This window comes from Pezoporus wallicus, unplaced genomic scaffold, assembly GCF_028554395.1.
Source record: "Pezoporus wallicus isolate ANWC-B61680 ecotype Strahan unplaced genomic scaffold, APGP_CSIRO_Pwel_v1 scaffold_13428, whole genome shotgun sequence".
Taxonomy (NCBI): Eukaryota; Metazoa; Chordata; class Aves; order Psittaciformes; family Psittacidae; genus Pezoporus; species Pezoporus wallicus.
In genome coordinates, this window is record NW_026637482.1 from 944,378 (window position 1) to 956,387 (window position 12,010).

Below are 12,010 nucleotides of genomic sequence, written 5' to 3' on the forward strand. Positions count from 1 at the left end.
AGGCTGAGTGAGGTTCAGGAATGGGCTGAGATTTAAGGTTAGGGATTGATTCCCAGCATTTGCTGGCTCTCAGTAGGGCTCAGTAGACCAATTCCAATAAATGGCTTGATAAAACAAGCCAGGACCTCTGTGGCAAAGCACTGGCATCTTAAAGGACTTTGAAAATGTGGAGCATTTAAAAATTGGTTTCTCCGAGTACAGGTTTCAGTTGTCACAGCCATGATATAAAAATGTAAGTCAATATTCCAGGATTAAATGTTGCACATGCATCTGTAATGAAAGTGGCATCAAAGGGCTCTAAACAGGCATCTCCATACTGCTTCCCACCTTCACGTCAGTCTCGTTCCACGATGCTCCAATGGTGGGAATCCCCATCAGGTCCAGCAGGTCTTCTCCTACATGTGGAAGGTTTCCACTCACAGATCCAAAGACCCTGCCCTCCAGGAAGACTTTGATGAGAAACTTAACATGAGCCGGCTTCAGTGTGCACTCACAGCCCAGAAAGCCAACCGTATTCTGGGCTGCATCAAAAGGAGCGTGACCAGCAGGTCGAAGGAGGTGATCCTGCCCCTCTGCTCTGCTCTCGTGAGACCTCACCTGGAGCATTGTGTGCAGTTCTGGTGTCCTCAACATAAAAAGGACATGGAACTGTTGGAACAAGTCCAGAGGAGGCCACGAGGATGATCAGGGGACTGGAGCACCTCCTGTATGAAGACAGGCTGAGAAAGTTGGGGCTGTTCAGCCTGGAGAAGAGAAGGCTGCGTGGAGACCTCATAGCAGCCTTCCAGTATCTGAAGGGGGTCTACAGGGATGCTGGGGAGGGACTCTTCATTAGGGACTGTAGTGGCAGGACAAGGGGTAACGGGTTAAAACTGAAACAGGGGAAGTTTAGACTGGATCTAAGGAGGAAATTCTTTCCTGCGAGGGTGGTGAGGCACTGGAATGGGTTGCCGAAGGAAGCTGTGAATGCTCCATCCCTGGTGGTGTTCAAGGCCAGGTTGGACAGAGCCTTGGGTGAGATGGTTTAGTGTGAGGTGTCCCTGCCCATGGCAGGGGGGTTTTTAACTGGATGATCTTAAGGTCCTTTCCAACCCTAACTATTCTATGATTCTGTGATTCAAACCTCTCTGTAAAGAATGTAAAGAGAGAGCAGGGGAGAGAGGTGCCATCACTGCTCCATTCTGCTGGGGTTTACACACTTCAGCATGACTTTGCTGCCCAGCAGCTGCTGTTGGCAGGTCCATGAGGGCTGCCCCTCACCCTGACCAAGCTGGAGGGTTTAGAGGTTTGGTATTCATGTGAGGACAGATTGGTGGGATGGGTAAGCTGCAGCTCAGCAAAGTAACAGCATCCACAGTATCGGCAAGGTGCAGGATCCCATCTCCACTTTGCTCCCCTTGGAGAACTGGGAATTATGACTTTTAAAAATAAATAGAATCACAGAATTGTTAAAGTTGGAAGGGACTTTAAAGTTCCTCTAGTTTCAACCCCTGTGCTACAGATACAGGAGGTCTAGCACATTCTGACCATGCCATTGCACAGATAACCAGAGTTCATCAAACCCAAAGCCTTCATAGAAACATCTGTGGCAAAGGTGACATTTCTGAGGTCCACTTGTGACAGTCTGCAAGGGTAAGGTGGACCTTACCCTCTGGATACGGTTCACCCCAAAGGGCCCAGATACATGGTGATGTACAGCCACAGGAGATGTCTGCATCACAGCAGCGCTGCTGTCAGCAGGGCTGTATGGGTTGGAGAATTAAAATACAATGGCCACAGCGCCGATATTTTTAAACATAACATCTTGAGCAGACAGCATAATGAAGAGAGCCACCTTATTAAAAATTAAGTACAAACAGCAAATTATCTCTGAGCCAGTTTACAAACATGCATTAAACACTCTGACAAACAGCATTTTAATAAAACTCACCAGCAGTCTGCACAGGCACAGGAAGTGAAAATAATGATAACAGAAGTAAATAAGACTTTCACCCACTTATGTAACAGCAAAAAACTGGTGAAATGATGGGAAAATGAGTTAAAAGCCAAGATGAGAAATGAGACTTCAGGTTATTAGATCTATAGTGCTTGGCTATTTTGGCAAGAAGTGAAGAGGGTGCTTGTGGTAAGAGCAGTGGTGGAACCTCAAAGCTGCCATTCAGGGGGCCCTGGGCAGGCTGGAGAAATGGGCCAGGAGGAGCTTTGTGATGTTCAACAAAGGGAAACAACAGGTCCTGCTCCATGGGAGCAACAGCCCCAGGCACCAGTACCCAAGGGGACTCATTTGCTGGAAAACAGATCCACAAAGACCTAGGAAGCTCATGGACACCGGGATGAACATGAGCATCCTCCCTGTGCAGCACTGGTGAGACACACCTGTGGTGCTGGATCCAGGTCTGGGCTGCCCAGTGCAGAAGAGACAGGGATACACTGGATGTACTCTGGACATAGCTGAGCACTGGAGCAGGTCAACCAGGAAGCCTGGGAAGTCTCCATCCTTGGAGATGTTCAAAATCCAACTGGACACAGTCCTGGGCAGCTGGCTGTAGCTGATCCTGCTTGAGAAGAGATGGGACCAGACAACCTGCAGAGGTGCTTGCAACCCTCAGCTCTTCACCCTGTTAGTCCATCCTCAGAGGCTGGCTTTGGCTCCAGCAGGAAGGATGGAGAGCTGTCACTTCACTCCACGAACCATCACAAGCTTTCCAGATTAAATCATGGACTTCACTGGGATGAAGACAAAAATCTTCAAATGACTTCATGCAAGGCTGGAAAAGCCATATTTTGGTTACTGTTGTTAGGCTGTGATAGAATAGCTTGTTTTGGCCAGGTCTGTAACACATGAAGCTACCATTAAGAGCAGCCAGGTATGATGGATGCCTGTGGAAGTGGTGGGGAAGCCTGTGGATTACCTACTACAGCTCTCTACCCAGATCAGGGAATTACCTCCATATCTCTAGAAAAGAAATGCCACACAGGGACAAGGTTCATATAATCCAGCTCAGGCTGTTAACTGGAGCTATCTTCTCATCCCACAGAGAAAATAGACTCTAAATCTAGTTTCTAGTGGTGCTACAGCCACAATCCCTTTCCCTTTTCCCAGCGCAGACTTGCTGTTGTATGGTGACAATTTCTGAGGCGGATATTAAAGCAGCCTCACTCAGAAGCTCTCCAGCAGAAGCCAAGGAAGGTTTCTTGTGCCAAATCATTTTTCCTAACAGAAGGTAATTATTAGCTAAATCTTGCCCAAACACCATAATGGCAAGAAGGTCTCTGACAGAGGGAAGGTTATAGAATAAAATTAACCTGCTGAGGGAAAAGCAATCCGGACCTGCAGGGTCTTTAAAAAGGGCTGGAGCCAACAGGAACCAGTAGAGGTGTTTCATAGCATACATAAAGTATATGTGCATGCGATATATATGGAAATAAAGGACAGCGTATGTGTGTATTATTCACATAATATAAAGCTCAGATGTATTCTCCCTGAAGGAAAAGCATGGTTGTTGGTCTTGCTGTGTAGTACACACACACCAGCCAGCTCTTCACATCAGCTTTGGGGACCTTGAGCCCTGTGGAAAGGATCCTGCCTCCGCAGCATCCCACTACATCTAGCCCTGTTCAACTGAAAAGCCAAATTTAGGAGAAAATTACCCAATATGTTATTTCACCGGGTTTTCTGCCTGCTGGAGCATGCAGCAGGGGCTGCTCTGCAGTCCTCAGCGACTGTAATAACTGTAATAAATTACTGAAGTAACTGCGAACTCTGAAAATCCCTCTTTTGCTCCCAGCTCGCTCTGTTATCATCAGTGCTGATCAGAGCTGAGTGACTGGCAGCAGATCACTTTGCTGTCAGCTCACATGTGCTGCACGTGAAGCTTGCGGGGAGCCAGCCCCCTTGCTGCTGGTGCCAGGGCCACCCCTAACTCGGTCACATCACTGCCTGTCCCCTGCTTGCCACCATCCTGAACTGGTGTTTTTGAAGCTGCTTTTGGGATATCAGCGTTTCTGACAGGCTCTCATAAACCAGCAATAATACACAAATACATAAAAGCTGACCGTGCCAGTGACGCAGAGGAGAAACAGAGTAAGTCCAGCTGGCCATTGAGCTCAGAGGCAACTCAAGTGCCACACATTAGATTGCATGGGCTGCAATGTCCTGTCAGTGGCACTAATTAGTAAATCAATACCTGCCTTTTTAATAGTGTAGACACTCCTCCCTCGATTGCCCTGGCAAAGAGTGTGAGTCCCCAGGTGAATGGCAGGAGTTACGCAAAGGGGACAGAGCTCTCCCGTTTGCTGACATGGTTGGTTGGGAACTTTTTAAACAATCTTAACTTTAATTTTTTTTTTTCATTGCTTTCCAGGAAGGTTTGCCACAGAAAATCCCACCTGTAAAAGGCAGGAGATGCTACCAGCACAGTGCAAACAGTTAAACACTTTTTCCTATGCCTAGGCTTACACCCAGTTTTATCTAGATATTAATTTTTTTTTCTCAAAAATCAATCTTTCTCTTGCTATTTCAGCCCCAAAAAGACAACACCAGTAAAACCATCCCTGTTCCTGTTAGGTTTCCATTTGACTTGAGCAGTGCAGGTTGATGGCAGCATTGACACAGGGAGAGCATAAGAGCATTGCAGACTTTATACTGATAAAGGCTCGGAATTAACATAGGTGCTGAAAGACTTGCTGAACAGCAATGGTTTTACATACTTGTTCTTTGAAATAGATAATTGATCTGCTAATGCTTGCAGCTTTTCAGCAGAACTGCATTATGTATCTCAATCTGAGTATTTCCAAAGGCTAAATCCTCCCATCAGATCCACTGGGAAACCCCTGGATCTGCAGGTTAAATGGGATCTACGATGCAAAGAGAGATGCCAGGGAGTCCCTCAGGCTTTGAGGGGCTCTCGGTGACTGCAGCCTGGGCTGGAGCAAAGGAATATGGCATCAGGCCCACTTGAATCCTGGGAGATGAAGCGCTACATCCAAAACCTGCCATTTTCCAGAGGATGGGATGAAAGCCCAGCCAAATGAGGGCCCGCTGTTACAGCATGGTGTGCCCTTGCCCCAGGCACCTTCCCCAGCCCACACCTGGTTCCATTTAACAATATGAAACAGGAACCACCCCTTTAGTCAAGTCCTTCTTACCTTGTGAATAGCAGGAGGGCAAAGCAGCAAACCAGTGACCAGCTAGTGGCATCCTACCCACACCTTTGGGTTTTCCCTTCCTTGCACAGATATCACAGCTGAGTCCGTGCATCATTTTTCACTTGGAGCCTAAAACCTGGTACCTAAGCAAAAACAGTCAGGTTTTGATGCCACACAACCCCTATTTGCTACCAATGCAATTTGCAGTTTTGCTAACATCAAATGCCCAACCCTGTCAGGAGCCCGCCCCATATCCCACATTGCTGCAATAATGAGAAACAGCTCAAACCTCTCCCCATGCTTCCCTTGAACACCCTGGCAGGTTCTCCCTTAGAATACATCCCCAATGCTCCATTTACAGGCTCTCCAGTGAGCTTTCTCTCTCAGAAACATTTCAACCAGTCAAATCGTGAAATATTGCCAGCAAACTGAATAAACCCAGCTCAGGGCTGGAGTTCCACTGTTCTCCAATCACGGCAAGATCAGTGAGCGCCAGGGTGCATCACTCTGTATCGGGCTAGCTCAGCCCTAGCAGCCTCATCGACAGACTCAGCTTGTTGCTGGTGCTGCTAAATTGCTACAGACTCAAAGCAATTCCAGCTGAACCATCCCTCTAGGTCAGAAAGAAAGAACAGCACTTTCCTAAGGGTAAGGGAAAGCCTATACATGCAGTAAGATAGGAGCTGCTCCTCATCCCAGCGCATCGACAGAGCATGGGAATCTGAGCCCAGCTCCCTCCCCTGCTGCTTCTGGATCACTGAGATTCAGAGCCATTCACCCCACGCAAGGAAATGATGCCCACACGTATGCAAGCCATCCTGCTCCATCCATACCTGCATATTAGAAGCCATGGGAAGCAACATTCCCAGCTGTACTGATGATGAGTTATTAACCCAGTCTCTGGCACAGCTTTTGAATAAGCCCACAGGCAATTTCCTGGGGAGCTCCTGGGCTGCAGCTGATTATGGCCTGAGGGACTAGCACATACCCCCAGGGTGGTACCTGGGGTGCGGGGGGGGGGGGGCTGCATTCTGCTTTCCTGTCATCTTTCATCCTGGAAGCATCAGCACAGGGATATGCCCCATGACAGAGCAAGGAGGAGCCATCCTTCTAGGGCATGAATCACATTGTCTGTGCAAAAGCATCTGAGGAAAAAAGGGTTATCCCAAAATTTCCCCAGATGATGGACTTCTGAGCCTTATATTGTATTGTTAGGCTCCTGCCTCCTCAGAGACCAGAGGAAACTGGTGAAAAAACAACTAAAAATCCCCAGTTCCCTGGGCAATAAAACTCTCCCTGGGCTGGGCAGGTACTTCATCTCAGTTCAAGATCCACAAAGGATGAGAACTCTCACTGTAATAAGCTCTCATGGGAGGAACTTTGAGTAGGGCTGGGTGGGCAGAGGCAGCTGCAATTACAGCTGGCAGTAATGTAAATCCAATCCCAAAAGAGCCGGGGAATGGGTGAAAGCAGTCTCAAAGTGTTTGGCAGCCACCAGTGAAGACACCAAAACAATGATTTCAAAAGACACAGGAGGTTCTTAAGGTTGTTTTTTATAACAAAGAATTTTCCTTTGCTTCACCAGCCACCCCAAAGACTCTCACTAAGCATAGGAAGACAGCAAGAACACGTGCTTCAGCCGCTTGCGAGGAAACCTCACTTTAACATGGTGGGTAAAAATAGTCAAAGAACACGCAAAAATCTGTGTCCATGACTTAAAAAATGTACCTTTTCAAAGGGGAGATCTGAGCCAGCTGGGGCAGTTGAGGACCTGCTCCAGGAGGTGCTGCACATGGTGGCTGCTCTCTCTGTAACTCTCACTGGAGTCTTTGCCGTGTCAACGGGTTTATGGGCTTGTCTGGCCATTGACCTGTTGGAGTGAGTCTAGAGGAGGCCATGGAGATGCTGCAAGGGCTGGAGCAGCTCTGCTCTGGAGCCAGGCTGAGAGAGCTGGGCTGGGTCAGCCTGGACAAGAGAAGGCTCCATGGAGCCCAGCCAGTCTACAAGCAGTGACCCCTGCCATCTTCCCCCCAGTTTATATGCTGAGCATGACATCATGTGGCATGGAATGACAGCATAGAACCATATAATCATAGAATGCTAAAGGTTGTAAACAACCTTAACATCATCCAGTTCCAACCCCCTGCCATGGGCAGGGATACTTCACACTAGACCATGTCACCAAAGGCTCTGTCCAACCCGGCCTTGAACACTGCCAGGGATGGGGCAGCCACAGCTTCTCTGGGCACCCTGTGCCAGCACCTCAGCACCCTCACAGGGAAGAGCTTCTGCCTGTCCTCACTGTGTTCCCTCCCATGTTCTTGTGCCCCCCAGCCTCCTCACTGGCAGGGCAGTATGAGACACTGAAAGTCCTTGGCTTAGTGTAAGCCCTGCTCAGCAACACCTAAACCAGTGTACAATCAACATCATTCTCACCCTAAATCCGAAACAGAGCACCGTAACAGCTACTGACTCCATCCCAGCCAAAACCAAGACAACGGGCTGGAGGCAAGTAGACATAGTTGACCACCCTTTTTGGTACGACATCATTTCCTAATGATATCACTGCACATAAATGCTATAATTTCAACCACCTTCACCTCTAAGCTACTCTGACTTTAAAGATCAGCTAACTCCTTGCTGGTGAACTCATGCTTCATTCAATGGTTTGATTCACTGATATCTTAATGACAGCCTCCCCTGTTGTTGTCTTTAATGTTTAAAATATGAAGTAAATGAGCCCTGTCATGCTGAAAATCCTGGGTAGGCTGTAGTAGCTGTTTTCAGTAATGATGAGAAGTTTCAATTTACCCATCATCTGGCATATCATGTGACAAGGTTATCATCTCCTTTCAAGTTTAAAAATCCATTCCTAGCCATCTTGCTAACATCATTCAATATTGTGGCAGAGGCACTGAAGTTACTTTCTAAAGTAAATGTCGCTCCATCAGTAAATGGCAGTGCTGAGGGAGAAGCACAACCAGTAGAGGACAAGGCATCACATTGGTGAAAAGCCCCATGTCCCAAAGTGCCTGTCACCTTCCCTACCCATCCTCTGTTTGCCTTGAAGATGAAATTATTATTTCTTAGTCTTGACAGTTGGGAAACTTGGGGCTGTTCAGCCCAAAGAGGGGAAGCTGTGTGCAGATCTCAGAGCGACTTCCAGTGTCTGAAGGGGGTTACAGGGATGTTGGAGAGGGACTCTTCATCAGGGACATATTGTAGCAACAGTACAAGGGGAATGGGTTTAAACATAAATAGGGGAGATTTAGATTAGATATAAGGAAGAAGTTCTTTACAATGAGGGTGCTGAGGCGCTGGCACAGGGTGCCCAGAGAAGCTGTGGCTGCCCCATCCCTGGCAGTGTTTAAGGCCAGGTTGGACACAGGGGCTTGGAGCAACCTGCCCTAGTGGTATCCCTGCCTGTGGCAAGAGGTTGGAACTGGATGAGTTCCAATGGTTTGAGAACCCAAACCATTCCATGAGTCTATGATTTTGTGATTCTCCATGCCTTCTTCCTGCAGGGACTGTACAAGCTACAGAAGGGAATATCCTGCAAAAAGGAAACTGGTCCAATGCCACAAACTGGCCCGAACCATGGAGGCAGTATAGAAGCCTGTGGGCAAGTAACCCTAGGAAACGCGTGCTTCTGAGCCTGAGCATTAGTTGCTCCTCTGCAACACGAAGTATCTGCTTTCAACAGACCTCTTGTTATATACAAAGAGAAAAAAAAAAATTTTTGGTTTGGTCCTGTAAATAAGAGCATTTTATTTTTCTCAGAGTGTTTTTCTTCAGTGAAATTTGTCCACAACACAAACTGACTCCACCCCACTTCCAGAAAAGAGAGTGCCTGAAGGGATGGCTGAGTGTGCAGACCCACTGGGGATGCAACAGGCATGAACAAGCAACCTGAAAAGAGTCCACCTTATCCCTCTATCAAGAATTAGTAACCTGAAACATAAAACATTAGTTACAAAGAAAGCATTCATAAGAGAGCAATAGTAGCAAGGGGCATTGCCACAGGACATCAGCACACCAAGGGAGGGAAATCACCCTCACCAGCTTCAGCTCAATCCCATGGCACCTGGGTTCTCCTTGCTCTCTCGCTCCTCTTCATGAGTAAGGAATTCTTTACAACAAGGGTGGTAAAACACTGGCACAAGTTGCCTGGAGAGGTGGTGCATGCACATCCCTAGAGATGTCCCAAGCTGGATGTGGTCCTGAGCAACCTGACCTAGTTGAAGATGTCCCTGCTCATTGCAGGTGGTTGGACTGGATGAATTTCGTAGGTCCCTTCCAAACCAAACAGTCCCATGAGTCTATGATTCTGTGAACCCCAGCATCCTTTAACATGCCAGCCTCTGGGAAGGAAACAAGTAGTCAAAACTCTGATCCATATGCCCCACTACTATTGTATTAGACATTTTCCCCACTTACAGCCATTCCCTTCCACTCACAGTATACCACATGGCAGCCAGTCCCACGCACAGCATTGCACATGCAGCTCGCGGGCATCATCTCCTGCAAATCTCTTTAGCTCTGTTTCATCCAGGCAGCTTTAAAAAAAAAAAAAAACAACAACTCAACAGATTATATCAAAGGCTTCATCAGATTCCTATTGTCCTGGGTGCGCCACATAATCCGAATGGTTTCAAAAGAAAACTGCTACCTGCTGATAGCCAGAGTGGCTGCCAGTTACCAGATGTCTGGCTTTTGTTGTCTATAACTGGGATAATTTTTGCAGAGAAATGAAAATGGTTTGATCCTGCAGAACAAGATGCACCGTGGATCAATTCACCGCAAAAGGCCTTTTTGAAGGATGTCTACATGGACGGAAATTTTGTTTTAGTGGGATGATTGGCTCTATTTAATTTAAACCCGTATTTATACCAAAAATTCAAATAATGCACCCTACTTTGCATTTCAAAAAGAATCTCAGTGTTTATGAAATCACTTTTGAGTTGCAATTACAGTTATTTGTCTCTGGGACACACAACATGTAATTGGGTCAACATTGTTAATGAGCTAGCAGCATTATTGTTAATGAGCTACTAGTGTTAGTTTCAGTGTTTCATCCCCAGCAGGCGGCAAATACAGTATGTAAAGATAGATAATTATGTTAATGTTACAAATATCCACAGACCAAAGTCGTCATTAAAAATATTAAACAAAGAGGTTAAGTGAGATGATTGTGTGGAGAGAACTCTCCGCAGCAGCAGGGAGGGAGGGACCGGCTCCGCTCGGACACAGAGGTGTTTTCTCCCAGCACTCTTGAGGACAGAGAACAAGCTCTTCGCTCTGTTAATGGTGGGCTGGAGTTTCCCCATTTCATGCAGAATGGCAGGAGTTTCATGAAAATAAGATCTTTGTTGACGGCACTCACAAAAAAAAAACACATCAAGAGGGAAAGACCTCTTTGACAAAGACATAGAAGCCTCAGGAGGGCTCCCAAGCATCATCTTGTACACAAAGACCGCCTGACGGCAATGGTTTGTTTAAAGAAGATGGACCCCATTAAGAAAGGGAGTCACTTTGTTCACATTAAGCTCCCACTCATTTCATCTCCTGTCCCGTATTCTCTACGTCAAAGAAGCTGATGATGAGCTGTTTCCCATTGACTTCCCAAACTACTCATCAAGTTGTAGGTTTTATGTCAGAAGTTGGTTTTGCCTTTAAAAAATTATATATGGACCCAAGGACTTCTGATGGAGCTCCAGTACTTGCAGCTGGTGGGAAAAAATCATGACAGAAAAGTCTGTGGCTCTTATATGTCAGGTCAGAATAAGGTACTAGTGGTGGTCATCTAAGGAAGTGAGTGTTTTCTATAAGGAGGAGCCTCTACAGGGTGCCAAAGTGTAAGAGCTTTTCTGGCAGAGTCAGATAGGTCTAGAGGGTTTTCTCTCTAAGCCAGACCATGCAAAGGGAAATAGGAGTTAATGTGTTGACTCAAATAAAAAGTGTATTTTGGGGACCTCCAAATAAAGTACTACACAGAGTGTTCCGGTTCCATTCAGTGCTTCAAGTGACAGTGAATGATTGATGAAAAACTGATCAGTCATGAAAAATAATTGAATTCTGCAAGATCAGATGTAATTAATGAAAGATAATTGAATTGATTATATTTTGAAATAATTGAAAATATTAAGGGAAAATAATTGGAATGCACAGATGGTTATAGGCAAGAGCATCTGGGAAGAAATTTATTTGGCAATAGCTAAATACCAAGGAATTTAAACCAAACCACTCTTCCTTTACACACAGATTTTAGACAAAGCCCCATTGCCAATAACAGAATAGTGCAGTTTTTCTGAGAGCCACTGCAAGGTACAGAAGTGAGCTAAACCCCCAAAAATAATCCCAAATTAGGCAAAGTTAAAACATTTTATCTCTAAAGGAGATACTAATTCCTGCAGCCTAACTTCCCCAAATGTTTTAACTGCTGCAGAATTAAACCCCCCAGGGGAACCTGAGGCTCCCACTGCATTCAGATACACAGCAAAGCCTCCAAGTGCTTTTTTCCAAAACAACCCCTAAATACGAAGGAAGAGAAAGACTGCACACCATGAGGAATGTACAAACAAGGTACAAAATGCCTCCCTTGCTAAGGTCAGTCATTAGTAAAAACATCTGAGCCTTAAGTCTTGCCCTGCTCAAAACTCCTCTGCAAGGGGAAGCAACGTTGCAAGAAGATTTACGTGCTGGTTTTACACAATTACTCATCAGTTCAGTGTTTTCCTTCCCATCATTCACCTCTCTTGTCTAAGGGGTTATCCTAATGGGTAGATGCTTTGCTCACAAGATATCTTCTCATTAAACAAGAAGTTTAGTTCTGCTTACTGTTTTGCAAACTGCATAATAGAGT

General features: G+C 46.2%; 1 long non-coding RNA gene across 1 annotated transcript; it reads right to left on the reverse strand.

Moving 5' to 3' along the window:
* Nucleotides 1-4,334: 4,334 nt before the first annotated feature.
* On the reverse strand, nucleotides 4,335-9,099 carry LOC130597282 (uncharacterized). The gene is made up of 3 exons (XR_008971710.1): nucleotides 8,971-9,099; nucleotides 5,149-5,284; nucleotides 4,335-4,389 (listed from the first exon to the last, which is right to left on the reverse strand). It is a non-coding gene; the product is annotated as an uncharacterized LOC130597282 (long non-coding RNA).
* Between the last annotated feature and the right edge of the window lie 2,911 nt (nucleotides 9,100-12,010).